This window comes from Rhinopithecus roxellana, chromosome 1 (assembly GCF_007565055.1).
Source record: "Rhinopithecus roxellana isolate Shanxi Qingling chromosome 1, ASM756505v1, whole genome shotgun sequence".
Classification (NCBI taxonomy): domain Eukaryota; kingdom Metazoa; phylum Chordata; class Mammalia; order Primates; family Cercopithecidae; genus Rhinopithecus; species Rhinopithecus roxellana.
Genome location: NC_044549.1, coordinates 70075364 through 70097494, shown reverse-complemented (window position 1 = coordinate 70097494; position 22131 = coordinate 70075364). Strand labels below are relative to the sequence as shown.

Genomic DNA, 22131 nt, shown 5'->3' with positions numbered 1-22131 from the left:
CCTTTTGTTCTGAATATTCATTAAAAAATGGAGGTGGTGAACTGGTTCTTACACACAGGGTATACCCTCTCATATGGAGGATCCAGGGGATGCAGATGAGGTGTGTTTTTCTCAGACATCGTGGAAACAAATAGTGGAGTAGACTTCCACAAGCACCTTTGTGATGAGTGGAACTTGGGATTCTTGTTCCAGACATTTTAGCAGGTTTTTGTATGTTTGAGTATTTGCTTGCTTACATGTCTCTTGAAAATATAAGAACAAGGGATGGAGTGAGGGTAAGCTGGGAAGTTGAGGGTTCACAAAACAAAGAGGGTAGAGAATGCAAAAGAGATAGGAGATGGCGAGAGAGGGAAGGAAATGGGGGTCTGCCCACTCAAGGGAAGCTGATGAAGCTAGAGGCATTGAAGACAAAGGAATCCAACCCTTATCTTCCTTTTTAATCCAAGTTGCCTTTTAGTTCCTGTCTGTACTTCATCTTTATGGTTGGGCCTCACTCTGTCCTCTCTTGTGAGCAGCAGTGCAAGAAAAATTAAACTGTCCTGGCTTATGTTTTCTTTCTCTTAAAACTAATGTAGAAAAACTTGGGGGAAACGGTGAGGTAAAACAAGACTTGTTTTCAGATCATATATAGGTGAATCGAGCCACTTTTTAATATGTGTTTTAGATAAATGTTTGAAAAATGTGATTGAGTTCCATTCGAATTCACAGCTTTCTTTGCTCCTTACAAGTTTATAAGTCTAATATGTTATCTGATACCCCCCCCACCCCACCTTTTTTTTAAAGGACTTTGAGGTCAGTTTAGGCTAGTGTTGATGAGCCAGCAACTTGGGACAGGGGGCCTCATTTTAAGATACTGAGTTCAGGTGAGGGAGGGCGTTTGTGCTTATATTTGTAATTTGGGTTTTCAGACACAAGGTCTCTTGTCACTTGAGAACACATTAGGTGTGAAGACAGAGGTGGGTCATTGCTAGGCTCTGAAGGTGCCTGTTGAGTACATGGTGAAGTATGTGTGCTTGTAATTAGGATGAGGACAAGCAGCTCTCATTGGGTTGTAGTGTCAGTCACTTGCTTAAATGCTCATAATGGAAAAGCAAACCTTTTAAGCTTATTTAGAAAGGGCTGAACGAGTAACGTAAATCTGTTGATCATCAGGGAGAGCAAAGTTTTTGTTTTTTTTCATCCTCCTCATAAGGCCTGACTTACCTTCATTCACTGCACCAGACCTTTTTTTTTTGTAACTCAGTGTCTCCAAAAAAGTAAGATGTGAGCTGGCCTATGAAGTAAATTTAAGCAGTAGGGAAGATGATTTTGAGTGGTAGATAGGCAAGCCTCCGATCTCCCTGAATCACATAGTGAGAAAGCGCTTTCCTTATAGGTGTCTTTCAAGACTTCATTAAGTTAAAAAGAAAGACTCTTGAGTGCTAGCATATCCTTAACACTTGACTACACTTGTTATTCTCCATTTTAACATAGAAAAGGCCTTGGAAGTGTCCTCAGGCTACCGCAGCTAGTTAATAATATTATTTTCATGTAATTATTTTAAGTGTTGCATTCTATTTATGACAGGTTATAAAAGTGAGATAAATTCTCCTTTTTTTAAAAAAAACCTTTTTTTTTTTTGTAAAATTAGACAAATACAGAAAATAACATAACACAAATGTACAGCTTACTGAGTTATCCTAAGGTGAACACACCCGGTTCACCTTAGGTCCAGAATTATAATTTTTCTGCCTGCCCTAGCAGCCCCATCCAGGTGCCACATCCTAATAATCACCCCTCTCTCTCCTTAAAGTAGCCACTCCCCTGCTTCTCAAAGTAGACACTTGTTTGCATTTCTTTATAATATTATTATCCAGGTGTACATCTCAAGTTTAATCTTGCCAATTTAAAGGAAATTTGAGTCTTTTAAGACTCTTCTAATCTACAGGTTTCCCTTTCATTGCATTGCTTCCCCTTACCCCCTAGTTTTTCCTCCAATGATTTATCTGTTGAATAATCTAGGACATTTAGCCTTGAGACTTTCCTACAGTCTGGATTTTGCTGAATGCCCTGTCCTGGTGCTGTTCACCTGTTCTCTCTGACCTCTGTATTTCCTGCAAATTGGTAGCTGGATCCCCAAGTGTCATCAGACTCAGGTATGAACCCCACAGTAAGACATCAGATAATTGGTGGGTTCTTTCCCCATGAGGCACCTGATGTCTGGTGCTGCTTCTTTTTAGGATGTTAGCGGCTGTTGATGCTTAGTGTCTAATCCATTAATCCATTGGAGGCCATATGATGGTGTATTACTCTCTTCTCGTGCTGCTAATAAAGACATACCCAAGATTAGGTAATTTATAAAGAAAAAGAGGTTTAATGGACTCACAGTTCCACATGACTGGGGAGGCCTCATAATCATGGCTGAAGGTGAAGGATGAGCAAAGGCACGTTTTACATGGTGGCAGGCAAGAGAGTGTGTGCAGAGTAACTACTGTTTATAAAACCATCAGATCTCATGAGACTTATTCACTATCATCAGAACAGCACAGGAAAACCTGCTCCCATGATTCAGTTACCTCCCACTGAGTCCCTCCCATGACAGTTGGCGATTATGGGAGCTATAATTCAAGATGAGATTTGGATGGGGACATAGCCAAACCATATTAGATGGTGATAATCTAATCTTTTTCATTTATTAATGGCGATTCTTTCATAAAGAGATAGTTCCATTCATCTACTGTTTCTTAACTATTGTTGCAGGTCATACAGGAAAGATAGGATAAATGCTTGATTCTTTACTAGCTTTTAAGATAATGATTTGGTTCCCTACTGTTCTTCAAAGGTGACCAATTAGAGTATTTTTTGATTAAATATTTCATCTTCAGATAATTATATATTCTCATGCATTGTAAGGAATAATACGGAGAGATCTGGTGTACCTTTCACCCAGTTTCTTCCAATGGTACCATCTTATATAACTATAGTACGGTTTCACAGCTGGAAAATTGAGCATTCATATGACCCACTTGTTTTTGTCTGATTTCGCCAGTTTTATATTATTCATTTGTGTGTCTGTGTATATATTTAGTTCTGTACAATTTTACCACAAATGTAGATTTGTGTAATCACTGGATTTAAAAAAGTCTTCATGAACTCATGGATTTAAATATATTTTATGGCCAGGCATGGTGGCTCATGCCCATAATCCCAGTCAAATTTTGGGAAGCCGAAGCAGATGTTTGCTTGAGGCCAGGAGTTCAAGACCAGCCTGGGCAAGAGAGAGAGAGACCCCATCTCTACAAAAAATACAAAAAATTAGCCAGGTATGGCAGCATGTGTCCATAGTCCTAGCTACTTAGGAGACTGAGGTGGGAGGATCACTTGAGCCCAGGAGTTCGAGGTTTTAGTAAGCTGTGGTACTCCTGGCTGGCTGGAGTACCACTCCAGGCTGGCTGACAGAGTGAGACCCTGTCTCTGGGGAAAGAAAAACAAAACATATTTTATTTTATTTTATTTTACACCGAAATCATGATCCCTTTTGAAGGTTTGGGCATATCTTTTTTTCCAACAGCTTTATTGAGATGTAATTTACATACCATAAGTTTCAACATACTAAGTGTACAATTCCATATTTTTTATATAGTACAGTTTCACAACTAGAAGGCTGACTGTTGATACAACTCACTTATTTTGGGGTTGTATCAAAAATTTATCTGTATCATCACAATCAAATTTTAGAACATATCTATCAGCCCTAAAAGAAACCACATGCCCATTTGCAGTCATCACCGATTCCCATCCCCAGCTTTAAGCAGCTGTCCTGAGTCCTAGCAGTGACCCTGGTGGTCCTTCATGGCCTCATGGCTTCATAGCTTTGCTTTTTGTAATGACAAGATCTGCTTCCATCCCTACCCCTCACCCTTAAAGCCATTTCTTTAAGAAGCTCTAGTATCTTTTAGTAGGAAATAGTATTTCGAGGACCCTGTCTAGGCCCTGGGTGTGCTTATTGCTATTAGGTTTCTAGGCCACTGCAGTGGACAGAGATAAAATGCCAAAATCAGTTTACACTGATACTTCCATTTTGTGATTTTTAATTTAACCTGTTCTGTATTACATCTATCGCCTTTCTCCCACAGCAGGAATCCTGGTTTTCAAGGACACAGGGGATGATAGACTAGTCCATAATCACTCATTTATTTTATCCCAGATTATATACATAATGGTCTCAATAATACTAATGCTACCATCCCCAGTGTAATTACTGAGAATAGGTTTTTAAAAATCTGAAAAGTTTATATCTGCTTTTGCTGTTTCTCCCCTAGTTTTAAAATATTGTACTATTTCTGTATTATTGAAACATATGTCCATTATAGAGAGTACTCTTTCCATTTTAGCTCTCAACTAATCTCAGTTCTATAAGTAACTACATGTTTAATGCTCTCTGTGATCATGTCTCTGTAGTCATTTGAATTGATCAAGCTTATTCTCAACTAGATTCTTCAGGAAGTGGCCATGGGAACAATATGCCCTGAGTTTTTCCATGTTAATAACAGTTAGTGCTCTTTATACTTTAAAGTCAGCTTTTCTGGATATGAAATCTTTGGTTCACATTTATTTTTCTTGAGTAGCTCACATACCTTATTTTTTTTTCTTTTGGAATGAATCATTGCTATTGAAAAGCCTGATGATAATCTATTTTTTTCCCCTTGAAAATTCGTTGTTCTTGCCTAAATACCCAATGATTTTCTTTTTTCTCATTCTTTAGTGTCCAGTGATTTCATTAGACTGTGTGTTGGTGTTGGACGTTGTGAGTCAGTATTCTCAGGTATGGGGTAGAAGCTTTCAATATCTAGTTTCATACTTTTTTTTTTAAACTTCAGGAAATTTTTATATTATACTTTTTACCATTTTTCATGTCCTTACTTTTATTTTATTCTTTAGGAATTTCTCATATCTTTCTTTACATAATTCTTTTTACCCATTTTCATTGTTTATTACTTTCTTTTTAATCATTTTTATCTCTCTCTCTTTTTTTTTTTTTGAGACAGGGTCTTGCTGTGTCACACTGGCTGGAGTGCAGTGGCACGATCTTGGGTCACTGCAGCCTTGACTTCCTGGGCTGAAGTGATCCTCCCACCTCAGCCACCCAAGTAGTGGGGACAACAGGCACATGCCACCATACCTGGCTAATTGTTTTGATTTTTAGTAGAGATGAGGTCTCACTATGTTGCCCAGGCTGGTCTCAAACTCCTGGGCTTAAGCAATCCTCCCACCTCAGCCTCCCAAAGTGCTGGTATTACAGGCATCAGCCACCGTGCCTGGCCTCTTCTTTTTATTTTAATTTTTTCTTCTTTTTTGTCTTCTGTGTCTTTTAATTATCTGTGTATTTCTGAAATGACTTTTTATTTTATTTCTAATTGCCACTTGACTTCTCTACCTCATCTGAGTTTGTGGATTCTGATTTATTTTGTTCTGTCATGCATCATTTTCTTTATGCCATTTACCTCATTTTATTTTTATTTTTATTTTTATTTTTTGAGACAGAGTCTGGCTCTGTCACCAAGGCTAGAGTGCAGTGTGCAGTCTTGGCTCACTGTACCCTCCACCTCCTGGGCTCAAGCAATTCTCCTACCCCAGCCTCCTGAGTAGCTGGGATTATAGGGGCCCGCCACCACACCTGGCTAATTTTTTGTGTTTTTTAATAGAGACGGAGTTTGGTCATGTTGCTCAGACTGGTCTCTAACTCCTGAGTTCAGGTGATCCATCTGCCTTGGTCTCCCAAAGTGCTAGGATTATAGGCATGAGCCACTACGCCACACCATGTTATTTATTTATTTATTTATTTATTTATTTATTTATTTATTTATTTTTGAGCATGTATTCCTGACTGCATTTGTTATTCATAAGGATGTTGTTCTGCTTCTTCTTCTCTTACTTCTTATAGAACTTTGAATTGCATTTGAGCTTGAGTCATTTCTGTTGCTCATTTCTATTTGAACTCAGTTTTTCTGAACTTTTAGAAAGAGACATGGTTCAGGGTAGCCTTGTAACTTCACTGAGCTCCCTCTTAGTTGTTCTCAGCATAGTATTTAAACGATGGCCTCCTGTCTCCTGAGATTTCCTGGATTTCTTCCCCTCCTCCACTACTTCTCTTTCCTTTTTCTCTCTTGTCCATCTATTTCAGGAGTTTGGTTTTGTCTCTTGAGATTTCTCCTTGGTGTGAGGCTGTATTCTGGAAGGGAACCCTGGCAGGTCAGTTTCAAGAGTTCATGGTGCACAACTACTTGGGCACCTACACAGTTTCTTACCATGGGCCCCTTAAACCTACTCCTTATTGGAGTGGACAAAATTCCTTCCAGTGTGAGCTACTATTGTCAGACTGTCCCTCCATGTTTTCTAGTAATGCCTGTTGGCTCTTTTGGGATTTTCCTTTTCACAGGTCTGATTGTCTGTTGCTTTCTTTTTCCTGCCTAACCATTGCCCAGCCACAGACACCATGCAGGTTATATGGCCGTTGGTGGTTTTTCTTCACCTGTTTGTGTTCTGGGTTTGGTGAGGATACTTTGTCACATGGATTTGCTGTGCACATTGTTCATGGGTTTTGGGTATTGCTCTCTAGTTGTTTTGTCTGGTTTTATACGTAGAGAGGAGAGATTCAAAAGCTTTGCTGATGTTGTTCCCATCTTAGCTAGTTTTCTTTTTATGTAAAGTTTTGAGGTGAAACATTGAGCTAACTTTCAGAGTTTGTGTGTAAAAATATCTTAAACTGGTGAATTTAATGGTTTAAAACAGAGTATGATTAATTCATGATTATTATTTGCACATTGAATTTGAGACAAGAATCTTAAAAAGTATAGATATTAAATCCCAGAAAGGATTAAGGCTAGTTTTGCTATTGTGGCAGTGTTTGCTTTTTGGGGGATATTATACTATAGATCAGCAGTCCCCAGCCTTTTTGGCACCAGGAACTGGTTTTTGTGGAAGACAGTTTTTCCTTGGATGTGGGGCAGGGGAGGGGATGGTTTTGGGATGATTGACGCACATTACATTTATTGTGCACTTTATTATTATTAAATTGTAATATATAATGAAATAATTATACAAGTCACCATAATATAGAACCAGTGGGAGCCCAGAGCTTGTTTTCTTACAACTATGTGGTCCCATCTGGGGGTGATGGGAGACAGTGAGAGATAATCAGGCATTAGATTCTTACAAGGAGCCAGCAACCTAGATCCCTTGCGTGAGCTCTTCACAACAGGATTCGCACGCCTGTGAGGATCTAATGCCACTGCTGATCTGACAGGAGGCGGAGCTCAGGCGGTAATGCAAACAATGAGGAGCAGGCTGTAAATACAGATGAAGCTTTGCTTGCTCGCCTGCCACTCACCTCCTGCCGTTTGGTCCGGTTCCTAATAGGCTACAGACCAGTACTGGTTTGTGGTCCAGGGATTGGGCACCCTTGCTCTAGATAACCCTCCTTTCTTGAAAAAAAGGATAATATTTAAGATATACTTCCAGTATTTAAGATGAAGACTGTTTTGATTTTATAATTGTGTTATTAATATGCCTCATAAAACTTTGACTCAAGGGATAGCCATAGGCTGGGTAGAAAACAGTTGCTGTTAGTGGGAGCTTGAGGAACAAGGATTATCTCTTCATTTGTAGCTTGGCACTTTCTAGATTAAGTTTAAGGAAACAAATTCCTGACTAGGTATCCTTGACAAATGAGAGGAGTAGGCTATTTTAAGTTCTTTTCAACTGAAAGTCAATTTCAGTGAAGGATGAGAATTACCAGGCATCTTTTTTCCCCCTGCAGTAAAAAGTAATTTCTAGGCAGTCATATCCTGCCCAAGTGGTGCTGGGTGCTTTGTTATTTGGATGACACTGGACTGGGACAGAAGGCAAAGAATAATGCAGTCTGACCCGCTGTTACTTAATCACAACTGCACAAAAACTCTAAACTGGAAAGAGAACTGTTAGTAACGATGCCATCCAGTTGTCTGAAGGTGCATGGGTTGTAATGACAAATGCCTTGAGGTCCAGCAGAATTCTAAAGTCACACCCCCCAAAATGATTTTTAGAAAAGCTTTACGAAGTTAACTTCAGTGTAAACCAAGCCAGAAAGTATTCAGGAAGGCAAGTTTCAGTACATAGGAAAAGTAAATTAAAATAACTGAAAACACATGTAAGTCAGATAAATTGCTCAGCATCTTTTTTTTTTTTTTTGAGATGGAGTCTTGCTCTTGTTGCCCAGGCTGGAGTGCAGTGGTGTGATGATCTCAGCTCACTGCAACCTCTGCCTCCTGGGTTCAAGTGATTCTCAGCTTCCCAAGTAACTGGGATTACAGGCTCCTGCCACCATGCCTGGCTAATTTTTTTGTATTTTTAGTAGAGATGGGGTTTCACCATGTTGGCTAGGCTGGTCTCGAATTTCTGAACTCAGGTAATCCACCAGCCTCCCAAAGGGCTGGGATTACAAGCATGAGCCACTCTGTCCAGCCTGCTCAGCATCATTTTGAATGTTTGAACTTTCAGTTTTCTAGTAGTTTAAGTAACACCTTCTTGAAAACTTTAATTCTGCTTTAAGAGTTTTTTTTCTTGGCTGGGTGCTATGGCTTCTGCCAGCACTTTGGGAAGTTGAGGTGGGAGGATTGCTTGAGGCCAGGAGTTTGAGACCAGTTTGAGACATACTGAGAGCTCATCTCTAATATTAAAAAAAAATACAAATTTAAAAATAAAAAGAAATTTAAGAAAGAATTTTTTTTTTCTCTTATAAGACCACTAAGACTTTTCTTGCTGAAACTCACTTGTTTGTTTGGAAAAGCTATATGGAAAAGATCATAGCCTTTGAATGAGAGAGATTTGGTTTTGAATCTGAGCTCTGCCATTTATCAAATGATTTTGGTAAAAGCCACTTAACTTTTTTTTAATTATTTTATTTTATTTTATTTTTTGAGGCAGGGTTTGGCTGTGTCACCCAGGCTGGAGTTCAGTGGCGTGATCTCCGCTCACAGCATCCTTGACCTCCTGGACTCAAGCCATCCTCCCACCTCCGCCTCTCGAGTAGCCGGGGCTATAGGAGTGTGCCACCACACCCGGCTAATTTTTGTATTTTTTTGTAGAAATGGAGTTTTGCCATGTTGCCTAGGCTGTTCCCAAACTCCTGAGTTCAACTCCTGCCTCAGCCTCCTAAAGTGCTGGGATTACAGGCATGAACCACCACACCCAGCCTCACTTAACTTCTTTGCTATTCTTTTTTTGACTTCTTAAGTTTAATACATAGTTTAAAATTGTTGAGTCTTCTTTGCTAATGTAAACATTTTAGTCTGCATATTTCTAAGTGACCACTTTAGTTCCACAAGTGTTATTGTAGTTTTGTAATTGTTTATTTCTAAATGTTTTGTAATGTCCATCAGCATTTCTTCTTTAACACATAGTTTATAAGATTTTTACTTTTTAGCATGCAGCTATTTTGCTATCATTTGGTGCTGAGATCTGACTCAGTGGAGCTGTAGTCAGAGAATGTGGCCCTTATAATATTGATCCCTGAAATGTGTTGGGGCTGGCTTTAGCACCTACCAGGGGTCAACTTTCATAAATGAATCATGTGTATTTGAAAATAATTCTTTATATTAATTGGGTGCAATATTCTATACATATCCATTATAGGAAGTTGTTAATTCTGCTGTGCAAATTTTCTATATCCTTACTAATTTTTTCCTTCTGCTTGATCTTAGTAATTGCTGAGAGAGTTGTTAAAAATCTCCATTTAAGATGGTAGATTTGATCATTTCTCTTAGTCATTCTGTCAAGTTTTGCTTTATATATATTAAAGCTATGTTATTAAGTGTATGTAAGTTTGGAAGTATGTCTTCCTCAGATGAAAAATTACTAAGAGGAAACATCAGAGGTAAGTAGGGGTTCTGGCTCAACTAGCCTAACAGGATTCTTGCTGAAGGCAGGTCAGTGTGATCAGACTTCACCTGGGGGACTGGGGAGGATGAGGAGTTTGATCAGATATCAAGGGTGATCACACATTTAAGGGTAGGCAAACTAACTTAGCAGGATTCTTGGTGCAGCTGGACAATGCAGAGATGAGATTGGAAGCCCAAAACTCAGGGCCTAGTTGAAAAGAGAGTTCAGAGGAGCCTCATTAGAGTTTTGCCAAGGAGAGAATCTTTGTCATTAATGAGGTGCATCTTTCATTGTAATCTATGTACTTCTATGAGATGTCTCTTTTTTTTTTTTCGCTCTTATAGCTGTTGAAACTAAATATTGAAATATTTTTATTGAGAAAAAAGTTTTTGTGCTATTTATAAAATGAAATAATTAAAATAGTAAGAAAAGCATGTCTTACCATTGAATTGAACATTTTATTATTATATAGAGATTCTCTTTTACTTTGATAATGATTTTTATCTTAAAGTCTATTTTGTCTGGTATCTGCTATATAGGTATACAAGCTTTCTTTTGGTTAGTATTTGTCTAATATATACTTTTTCTTTTTTTCACTTTTATTTTATTTATTTTATTTTATTTTTGTGTTTTGAGATAGTCTTGCCCTGTTGCCCAGGCTGGAGTGCAGTGGCACGATCTCAGCTCACTGCAATCTCTGCCTCCAGCGTTCAAGAAATTCTCCTGCCTCAGTCTCCCAAGTAGCTAGAATTACAGATGTGCACCACCACGCCCAGCTGATTTTTGTATTTTTAGTAGAAATGGGGTTTCACCATGATGGCCAGGCTGGTCTGGAACTCCTGACCTCAAGTGATCCCCCTACCTCAGCCTCCCAAAGTGCTGAGATTACAGGTATGAGCCACTGTGCCTGGCCTTCTTTTCAGTTTTAATTTGTATCTTTATGTTTTTAGGTATATCATTGTAAATAATATATAGCCACATTTAAAAGTAATTTATTCTTTGTGTTTTAATTAAGACTTTAGTTCATTTATATTTATTGTGGCTACTGATATTTTTGGATTTAGTTCTACCATCTTATTTTTTGCCTTCTGTTTATCTGTTTTTCTCTTCTTTTTCCTTAATTTCTGGCCTATGTTTTATTTTTCTTTTCATTCCAACTTTGCTTGTCTTCTTAGAAGTCATATACTTTATGTCTCCTCATTTAGTAATCAATTTTAATACTTGAGTATAAAGTCTAAAGTTTATTATTCCATTAATTTTTCTGTTGTATAATCCCATAACCTTACTCTAGTCATCCTTATCCAACTTACATATTACTGGTGTCCACTCTTTCATTCTAATTTGTTTTCTTCCTCCACTAATTAGACATTGTTTTTTTTTTTTTTTTTTTTTTTTTTTTTTTGAGGCGGAGTTTCGCTCTGTCGCCCAGGCTGGAGTGCAGTGGCCGGATCTCAGCTCACTGCAAGCTCCGCCTCCCAGGTTTACGCCATTCTCCGGCCTCAGCCTCCTGTGTAGCTGGGACTACAGGCGCCCGCCACCTCGCCCGGCTAGTTTTTTGTATTTTTTAGTAGAGACGGGGTTTCACCGGGTTAGCCAGGATGGTCTTGATCTCCTGACCTCATGATCCACCCGTCTCGGCCTCCCAAAGTGCTGGGATTACAGGCTTGAGCCACCGCGCCCGGCCCCTTAATTAGACATTGTTAATACTTTTTTATATAGTCAGTATTTCTTTACTCCTATAATTACTAATATCTGTACTCTCCATTCCTTTCTGCATCTCCGGGATTCTGTCTGAGATCAATTTCTCTTCTGCCTAAAGGATTTCCTTTGGTAGTAAACTTTCTTGTTATTGTTTGAAATATCTTTAAGTACCTCATTTTTGAAAGATATTTTCACTAAGTAAAAATTTTAGGTTGGCAGTTATTTTCTTTTGGCACACTACAGGTATTATTTGTCTTCTAGACCTCCTCACTCCATCTTCCAACATCTCTTAACCTCACTTTTGAATATTTTCATTTATATCTATATCTATGTCTATATCTATATGTATTTAGCATTCCATTGTAATTCTGTTGTCTCTTTGGCTATATCTTTAGTATCATTTTTAGTGGTAGCTCTAAGAATTACAATATAATATACATACATAACAACTTACACTATAGAGTTAACATTTTAACACTTTAAGTAAATGTGTCCTATAACCACATAGATTCCACTACCCCATCCCCTGTGTTAGAGTTGTCATATATTACATGTACATACACTGGAAAAAACCTAGACTATGTTCTGCTTTTTTTCTTGCAATACTCATACATATTTAATTTAATTTATTTATTTACTCTTTCAAAATAGAGATGGGGTGTTGCCCTGTTGCCCAGGCTGGTCTGAAAGTCCTGGCCTCAAGTGATCCTCCCACCTTAGCCTCCCAAACTGCTGGGATTACAGATGTGCACCACTGCATCTCGCCTCGTACATATTTTAAAGACAAAAAATAGTCTGTTATAGCTATCCAAACCATTTCTGTTGCTCTTCCTCCATTCCTAAAGTTCCATGTTTCCTTCTGGTATCATTTCTCTTTAGCCTAAAATAAAACTTCCTCTAGTACTTTTTTTAGAGTAAGTCTTATGGTAATGAGTTCTCTTAGTTTTTCTTCATCTGATGTTTTTATTTCACCTTCATTTCTGAAGGGAATTTTCTGAGCTGACAGGTCCTTTCTTTCATCACTTTACAAATGTTGTTTCACAATCTTTTCTGGTCTACATGATTGCTGATGACAGTCATTTCAAACACTTTTCTTATGTGTATTGTGTCATTATTTTATGTCTTCCTTCAAGTTTAAAATTTTTTTGTCTTCAACAGTTTGATGATGATGCATTTGGACATTGTTTTCTTAGGGATTATCCTATTTGAGATTTGTTGAGATTCTTGTGTGTGTCCATTTATGTTTTTAATCATATTTGGGATATTTTCAGATATTGTTTCACTTGTTTTTTAAAACCAATCTCTCCTCTCTTTTGGGGACTCCAATGTATAAATTTTAGACCTCTTTACAGTATCCCAGAGGTTCCTTAGGTTTGTTCATTATTTTAAAGTAGTCTTTTCTCTGTGTTCTTCAGATTGTGTACTTCCTGTTGATATGTCTTCAGATTCCTTATTTTCTCTGTCATTCTCTTGAGTTTCTTCTCCATTTTTTTGCAGAGCTTATCTAGTAAGTTTTTAATTTCAGGTGTTGTACTTTGCAATTCTAAAGTTTCATTTTTAAAGACAGCTTTTTTTTTTTTTTTTTTTTTTTTTCCTGGTGAGAGCTCTCATCTTTCCATTCGAGACCATTCACCTTTGCTTCATAGCTGATGATTGTAATAGCTCCTTTAGAGTCTTTGGCTGGGCGTGGTGGCTCACGCCTGTAGTCCCAGCACTTTGGGTGGCCGGATCTGAGGTCAGGAGTTGGAGATCAGCCTGGCTAATGTGGCGAAACCCCATCTCTACTAAAAATACAAAAATTAACCAGGTGTGGTGGCGCAGCCTGTAATCCCAGCTACTCGGGAGGCTGAGTCATGAGAATCTCTTGAACCCGGGTGGCAGAGGTTGCAGTGAGCTGAAATCACGCCACTGCACTCCAGCCTGGGCGACAGAGTGAAAGTGTATGTCAAAAAAATTAAAAAAATAAAGTGTTTGTCTGATAATTCCAACTTCTGGGTCATCTTGGGGTTGGCATCTGTTCATTTTCTTTTTTTTTTTTTGAGGCGGAGTCTCGCTCTGCCGCCCAGGCTGGAGTGCAGTGGCCAGATCTCAGCTCACTGCAAGCTCCGCCTCCCGGGTTCACGCCATTCTCCTGCCTCAGCCTCCCGAGTAGCTGGGACTACAGGCGCCCGCCACCTCGCCCGGCTAGTTTTTGTATTTTTAGTAGAGACGGGGTTTCACCGTGTTAGCCAGGATGGTCTCGATCTCCTGACCTCGTGATCCGCCCGTCTCGGCCTCCCAAAGTGCTGGGATTACAGGCTTGAGCCACCGCGCCCGGCCTCATTTTCTTTTTCCTCCAGTATTGGGTCTCTGGGGCTTGTTATAATTCTCTGGAGAATTTTTTTTTTTTTTCCCAGCAAAATCAACCTGGTTAGGAACAGACTGTAAGTTTTGTCTCACCTAAAGCTCGTGATCATTCTGCAACTCTGTTCATTCATGTTTTTCATGCCAGCACAACATTGTAGTTTTTTATTCACTAGTATTTTACTTGTTTTAATCATAGAAAGCCTTTTAGTAAGTGGCATTGTTCTAGTTTCTTCCAGTGGACTATTTCTTTGCTTGATATAATTGAATATTAAGTTAAATTTCCTTTACTGTTGCTTATTTTTAAGATTTGGTAATGCCTCATATAGTATTCTGCCAAGTTACAATGATGTTTTGAAAAGATTTGCTATTGTGGAATACCAAATTGCAAAATTTACTATGAAATAAATCCTCTTAGATTATCTCAGAGGCCTTGGCTGGAGGAATATTCTAATAACATACATTGTATGTGTGTGTATGGTACACTATACATAGCATAAAATTTACCATTTTAACCGTTTTTAAGCATAAAATTCAGTGGCACTAAGTACAATACCAGTGTTATACAACCATCAACATTATGCATTTCCAGAACGTTTTCATCATTATAAACAGAAGCTCTATGCTCATTAAACAATAACTCTTCAGCCTCTGGTGACCTCCATTGTACTTTGAGCCTCTATGAATTCTCCTATTCTAAATACCTCACCTAAGTGGAATCCTTGTCCTTTTGTGCCTGACTTACTTCACTCAGCATTACGTCTTCAGGGTTCATCCATGTTGTAGTATGTATCAGAATGTCCTTCCTTTGAGCCTCTGCTTTCACTTGTTCTGGATCTATACAGTGACATATCTCTTGACCTATCATTTGTATTCATGCCTTTTTGAGGTCTGTTATCCATCAGTGGGGTGTGTTCTTTGACTTCCAGTGATGGAAGTGAGTCTAATTCCTTCTGTGACAATTTGCTTTCTGGCTTAAGATGTGGTCTGTGTGTTTAGCATACAACTCTAGATGTCCCACTGTCTTCCAGATACTATGCTGTTCTGTTCCTGAGAATAAAGGGATGAAAGATACCCTCCATGCCTTTTAGCTGCTCAAAGTCTAGGAGATGCAGTAACAGACACTGAGCCAAAAGTAGGTTGGATTTCTCCCCCGATTTATACATTTTAACATCAAGTATATTAGAGAAATACAATGAAAATATATTTTGTTTAAAAATTATACAGTAATTATTCAAAAGGAACAAGAGTATGTGAAACCCACATTATCCTGGAGTGTCTAGGTCATATGAAATAACAAATTGAGAATAGTATTAGGATGGGAACCAGCAAGGTGCTATGGTCAAGAGCACCAATAAGGAGTTGGGGAAGTGTGTGGAAAGCAACATTTGTTTATCTGGGAAGGCCTGGGTGAGGAAGAGGCATTTGAGCGGAACTTTGCTGATGAGGAAGAAGTCATCCTGGGAACACTTGGGGCAGAGCATCTGACAGAGGGCCTGCTATGTCCACATGCTTTAAGTGCGCACCTTTAGCTTTGCAGCATCAGGTCTCAGCCACACTTACTCTGGAAAGTCCATTTGGAACACTGTTCTGTCATCCACATGCCAGATTTAGACGATCTGCATGTGTTACTTGTTCCTATGGTTTCTTGTGCCTTCCTTTCATATCATTCATCTCACTTATGATAATTATTTCTATACATGTTTCTTGAATGTTCTTCCCTTTACTACAGGGGTGTTCAATCTTTTGGCTTCTCTGGGCCACATTGGATGAAGAAATATCTTGGGCCACACATAAAATACACTAACACTAACGATAGCTGATGAGCTAAAAAAATTGCAATAAAATCTCTCAATGTTTTAAGAAAGGTTACAAATAAGTGTTGGGCTGCATTAAAAGCCATCCTGGGCTGCTTGTAGCCCATGAGCCATGGGTTGGATAGGCTTGCTTTAGTAGGTATGTTCTGTGAAGGTGGTGGGATTGCATCTGTATTAGTCACCACTTTATCCCCAGCACAGTAACTGTCACTTAATAAGCACTTAATACATATTTGTCAAAACATGAAAGAATGCCATTTGAATATCATCTATTGGAGCCTTTAGTTTTTGAAAGCAGCAGGGCTCAGACCTGGTATGACCCATCTCATGTTGTAAAGTCAGCTTTTCCTTGGTGAGAGAACACTAGCCCAGTCACCAGGGTGAAGGTGGGTTCACAGTAACTGAGTTATTTGGCAAGGGCAGGCCAGGGCTGGCTGACTGGATGAGATAAGAAGGTAACACTGTCTTTTGTATCTTTTTTTGAAAAGAGTAGTTGTTCACTTGACTTAGGAGCCAGTGTGTGGCATAAGCTCAGGAAGCAAAACATGATAACCCTGGAAGGTGAGAACCTAATATAATAGGATAACAGGGCACACAATATTTTTTTCTAACCTGCTCCAAGAGACCTGATCAGAATGAGTATGTGTGAGGCCTGCTGAGGTCCCAGAGGTGCAGGTTTGAAATACCTATTTAATGTAACCTTAAATTTCTTTTCATGTCTTGGTTCTTTTGAGGCCAAACTTAGATTAAGAAGTAACAGTGATTCTGATATTCCCTGCCCCTCGAATATTGGACTCTGTATCATTGTCCTCTGTGGGAAAACCAAGGTAAACTGTTGAGTAGAGAGTCATCCCCAGGGATATCTAGCTTTAAGAGAAACTTATGAAAAAATAAGAATTTAGAATGGATGAAACTTTCAAAATTATCTGGCAAAAAATCTTATAGATGAGGCAACAATGGCCCACGAAGGGGCACAAAGGGATATCCCACTGAAAGACTGTATTCGAAGTTGATGTTTATGCAGAAGAGGGTCACCCAGGGATAGGGTGGGTTTGGAAATCATGCAAACCTAAGGAACAGACGACTTTTTTCATTAAAAGTATTGTTTATCCAGTATGTCCTATGGGCTAGGTTGTGTTTTAAGTGCCGTAGATACGACAGATAACTAGATATAAATCCTTATTCTCATGGAGGTTATAATTCTAGTAAGGAAGAGACTCTAAACAGGTAAATTTATAACTGACTATGACGATGGACTGCGATTAAAATAAAACAGAATAATGGAAAAATTATTGGAGTATAATGCGGTTGAGCTCTTGGGTCTTTTATTTGTAGGATTAGTGATGGCCTGTCTGAGGTGATGACTTCTGAGCTGAAACCTAAACAATGAGCAAGGCTAGCATGACCAGGAAGGAGGGAGTTAGGAACAAGGGGGACTGTGATGTGGGGTCAGGGTTAGGTTGGAGAAGTAGGCAGAGTTGGATTACACAGAGCTTTGTAGGCCTCAAAGAAGTTTGGTTTTCATCTTAAACACAGTTAGAAGCCATTGGATCTAATTAACATTTTAAAGAGACTACTCTGGTTCTGTTTGGGGTTTTGTGATAGTCCAGGTGAGAAATGATGGGTCTGAGGAACAAGGTGGTAGGAGGAGAGAAGCTAAGAAGTGATCTGATATTTGGAAGTACCTCTGAAAGCATAGGGAGAAAAGAAAAGACAGAAATCCAGTATGACTCCTGGGTTTTGGGGAGATGGTGATGCCTTTAATTTGAGATTGGAGTGCCTGGGAAAGGTTGAATAAATTACTAAACCTAAAGACTAAGAGATAAATGAGTTATGATTATTCTACAAATGTCTGAAAGATGATAGAGAAAGAATTTGATCTATTCCATGTGATCTCTGGGAACCTAGAAAGGGACAGCAGAGGCAAGGTCTCCAGGAGACAGATTTCAGTTTAGCTAAAGATTAGGAACTCTGTTAGAGTGATCTGAACATGACAGGGACTGCCTACCAGGAAGTGATATCTGTCACCCAGATTGTTCAAGCTGAGACTGTGGGACCATCTATTCACAGAGTGTCTTCATAATTTATTGTCCAAATCAAGACACTTTTGAGAGTGAAATGGGATGCCCTTAATTATGCTTGGATAATAGTGACTTAGGACTTTTCTCAATCACTTTTGCCAGCTGGAGATAGCTGGCTGGTAATGCCCTTGCCACACCTTGGTCTGTGACTTCAGGGCTAGCTTGGCCTCACCACCATTTTTGTCATGTGGGGTGGCTGCTCTCTGCTGGTAAAGGGCAGAGGGCATGGTGTTACAGCCTTTTCTGCACCCATGTTCAGGGGGTCCCAAGCTCTTGTCCTACATCCAAGAAGAATGAGGATATGCTGACAATCAAAGACTGAGGAGGGCGGAGAAAAATTTTATTGAGCGACACAACAACTCTCAGTGGAGAGAGGACACGGGGGTGGTCCCTACCCTCGCAGTTGGGTAGTTTCTCTCTCAGTGTGGCTGAGTCCAGGGCTTTTATGGGCTCGGAATAGGGGAATGCATGCTGATTGGTTTGTGTGTATGCAAAAAAGGCTAAAGCAAAGAAACCACTCAAAGGTGGGCATGGCAGTGTAGAAAACCAATTAGTAAAGGGTAGGTATATGTAAAATTAGTGAAGGGTAGGGATCAATCAGAGGAAAGTGTGCCAAATGGGAAGGCAGGTTCTCAATCTGGTCTGTGGCTTTGACTTAAAGCTTGGCTTTCAGGCTTTAAACTGTCTTCCACTTTTAGGTGGGGTTTCACCTTGGACCTGCCTCTGTCTGCCTAGGCATTTGTCTGCTTCCTGCCACTATCAACAGGTATAAATTTGGACTGCCCTTGTCAAGTAGGGAACAGTATTCATCCTACCTTATTTCTGTTCATCCTAGAGACACTATAGAGGGAATGCTTTTAGATACCTGTTAAAATCAAGTAACCTTTTGGCATCCTTCCAGATCTAAGGTTCTGAAGATCTTTGGTACATTTTATTTAACAAAAAGTATTGATGCCCAAGTTTTCTGGATTAGTTCAAATCCACCTGTAATACAGGTGGCCTCCCGTGTGGAACACCCTTCCCACTCCTGCCCTGCCTTACTTGCTCCTCCTTCTCACTTCCTGCAGGAAGCACCTGCAGGGCATCACCCCCCTGACTTTGGGTGCCCCACCTTTGGCTACCATGGCTCATTGAGCTTCTCTTGGCCACAGTACTTAGAACAGGCTTGAAATCATCTGCTTGTTTGTCTCTCTTCCCTTCTCAATTATGTACTTTGGTTGTGTATCCCTGGGGGCTAGCACAGGAGTGGCATAGAGAAGATGCTCACCAAGTATTTGCAGAATGAGTAGATAGCATTATGAACCTATTCTATAGATTTGTAGTCATGTGCCAGTACCTACATAATACCTAACTACATGTTGAGTGCTTTTTATGGTATATCCTCATGGCAAGCCTATATGATAAATTTTCATAGAGTACTAATTTTACTGATTGAGGAAACTGAGGCTCAGAGAGGAAAGTAATTTGTCCAGCCAACATTACATGGCTAGTGATGTAATAGGAGAGCCAAAATTGGCACTCAGAATTAGCCACTTGGCTCAAGTGCCTACTATCTGTCCTGTTACTCAAGACTTACCATACACTTTATAAGATTCTTAGAAGTCCTGCAGTTAAAAATTAGTTTAACTTTGAGTAACCCGGTGCTTTCCTAACTAGTGTGACTCCTTAGATGGTGGAAACCTTTTATTCTCTGTACCTTCTACCATCTTATGGAAAACTGTCAGGAAACAGCTGTTGGGAAATGCTTGAATAGTGGAAAAATTTCTGAATTGTAAACCTGCAGCCGTGGGTTACTTTCCTGGCTCTGCCACTATCTTCCACTTTTAAGGGCCTATTTTCCCATTTATAAAATGAGGGAATTTCAGTAGATATCTTCTCAGATCCTTCCCAACTTTAAAGTCTTTGCCACTTTTAAAATCCTTTAAAAGTATGCAAATGTTTCCTGTATAGTTTGCCTCCACCAGGAGGAGAATCAGCAGTCGCCATCTTGCCACTGGTGCGGTGTCCTGCTGCAGGGTGAAATGAGATGTGCCAGGCTGGCAGCCTGAGGAAATTAGCTTTGCAGAATGTTCAGAATTTGTTCTGTGCTCTTGCGGCCATAGGCTGAGATTGGCTCATATAGTACCAGCCTCTCGTTTGAAGGGCTAGCAACAGAGCCATGATGTTATATGGTCATCTGCAGGTATGAGTCTCTTACTATTAATGTAAGTAGGAAGTAGATCATCTCAGGCTGTGAGCCTGTGCTGCCTTTGCAACTAGAGCCCCTGTCCCTTGAGGATGCTCTTTTTCCTGCTTTTACAAATAATCGATGAGATTATTTATATTGTTGTTTACCTCCAAGACAACGTGTGTGGGAGAATTTCCTGTTCTTAGAATGCCTTTTCTATGTTCTGTCTTCTCTTTGACCCCTCTTCTCAGAAACTTGAGAGCTTATAAACCATGAAAAAATAACATAGGAGCAATCAGATGGCATTCCAACTTTCTGTAATTTCCCTGTTTTAGACACTGGAAAAGATCTATAAGTAAGGTACTAGCAATGTAAGGAACCTAAGTGGAGCCTTCTTGTAGAGTTGAAATAAATACCTTCATCTTGGGTGTACACTCAGACGTCTTTCCAGAAGGAAACTAAGCATACCATCTAATAATATTGAGGATTTTTGTAAATGATTTTTAGCAAAGGCTATGAAGACATGCTCTTAGGTTGCAGTGATGCTACTTGTGGAAATTTAGCAGAAGCAAAAAATATACATGAAGGTGTTTGAACATCTTCACTGTAGTGTTATCTATAACAGCAAAAAAAAAAAAAAAAACACCAACAGACAAACTTTAACATAACCTGAATGGTTCAATGTTAGGAGACCGAAACTTATAGTGTATTGACAAGACAAAAATATTGGCAGCCACTAAAAGTGAACATTATGAAGTTCGGATAAAACATAGAAAAATATTCAATAAAATCAGTGAAAACATTCAATATAAAATTTGGAAAAACTGTAAAAATGTGTATGCTTACTGATGAAACTGGAAGGTAAATATAAAAATGAAACTTGTAATAGAATGATGAATATAAGTAATTTTTAATGAACGCTTATTTGATATTGCTTACTTTTGTTTTTTCAATGTAAAATTAAGTCTCACCTCCATTAAAAGAAGAAACTAAATGAAACTAAAATGAAAATACGAATAAAAAAAAATATGTTCAGGGGGCGGAGCAAGATGGCCGAATAGGAACAGCTCCAGTCTCCAACTCCCAGCGCGAGCCACACAGAAGACCGGTGATTTCTGCATTTTCAACTGAGGCAAACAGGGTCTGGAGTGGACCTCAAGCAATCTTCAACAGACCTACAGCTGAGGGTCCTGACTATTAGAAGGAAAACTATCAAAAAGGAAGAACACCTATACCAAAACCCCATCAGTACGTCACCATCATCAAAGACCAGAGGCAGATAAAACCACAAAGATGGGGAAGAAGCAGGGCAGAAAAGCTGGAAATTCAAAAAATAAGAGCGCATCTCCCCCTGCAAAGGAGCGCGGCTCATCGCCAGCAACGGATCAAAGCTGGTCAGAGAATGACTTTGATGAGATGAGAGAAGAAGGCTTCAGTCCATCAAACTTCTCAGAGCTAAAGGAGGAATTACATACCCAACGCAAAGAAACTAAAAATCTTGAAAAAAGAATGGAAGAATTGATAGCTAGAATAATTAATGCAGAGAAGGTCATAAATGAAATGACAGAGATGAAAACCATGACACAAGAAATACGTGACAAATCCACAAACTTCAGTAACCGACTCGATCAACTGGAAGAAAGAGTATCAGCGATTGAGGATCAAATGAATGAAATGAAGCGAGAAGAGAAACCAAAAGAAAAAAGAAGAAAAAGAAATGAACAAAGCCTGCAAGAAGTATGGGATTATGTAAAAAGACCAAATCTACGTCGGATTGGGGTGCCTGAAAGTGAGGGGGAAAATGGAACCAAGTTGGAAAACACTCTTCAGGATATCATCCAGGAGAACTTCCCCAACCTAGTAGGGCAGGCCAACATTCAAATTCAGGAAATACAGAGAACACCACAAAGATACTCCTCGAGAAGAGCAACTCCAAGACACATAATTGCCAGATTCACCAAAGTTGAAATGAAGGAAAAAATCTTAAGGGCAGCCAGAGAGAAAGGTTGGGTTACCCACAAAGGGAAGCCCATCAGACTAACAGCAGACCTCTCGGCAGAAACTCTACAAGCCAGAAGAGAGTGGGGGCCAATATTCAACGTTCTTAAAGAAAAGAATTTTAAAC

The 22131-nt window shown here is 39.3% G+C and overlaps 1 protein-coding gene across 4 annotated transcripts in view; it reads left to right on the top strand.

Annotated features, from left to right (window-relative positions):
• Window positions 1-22131, top strand: part of SUMF1 (sulfatase modifying factor 1) — a 110805-nt gene that overhangs the window by 18470 nt on the left and 70204 nt on the right. The gene's annotated exons all lie outside the window — the stretch shown is intronic.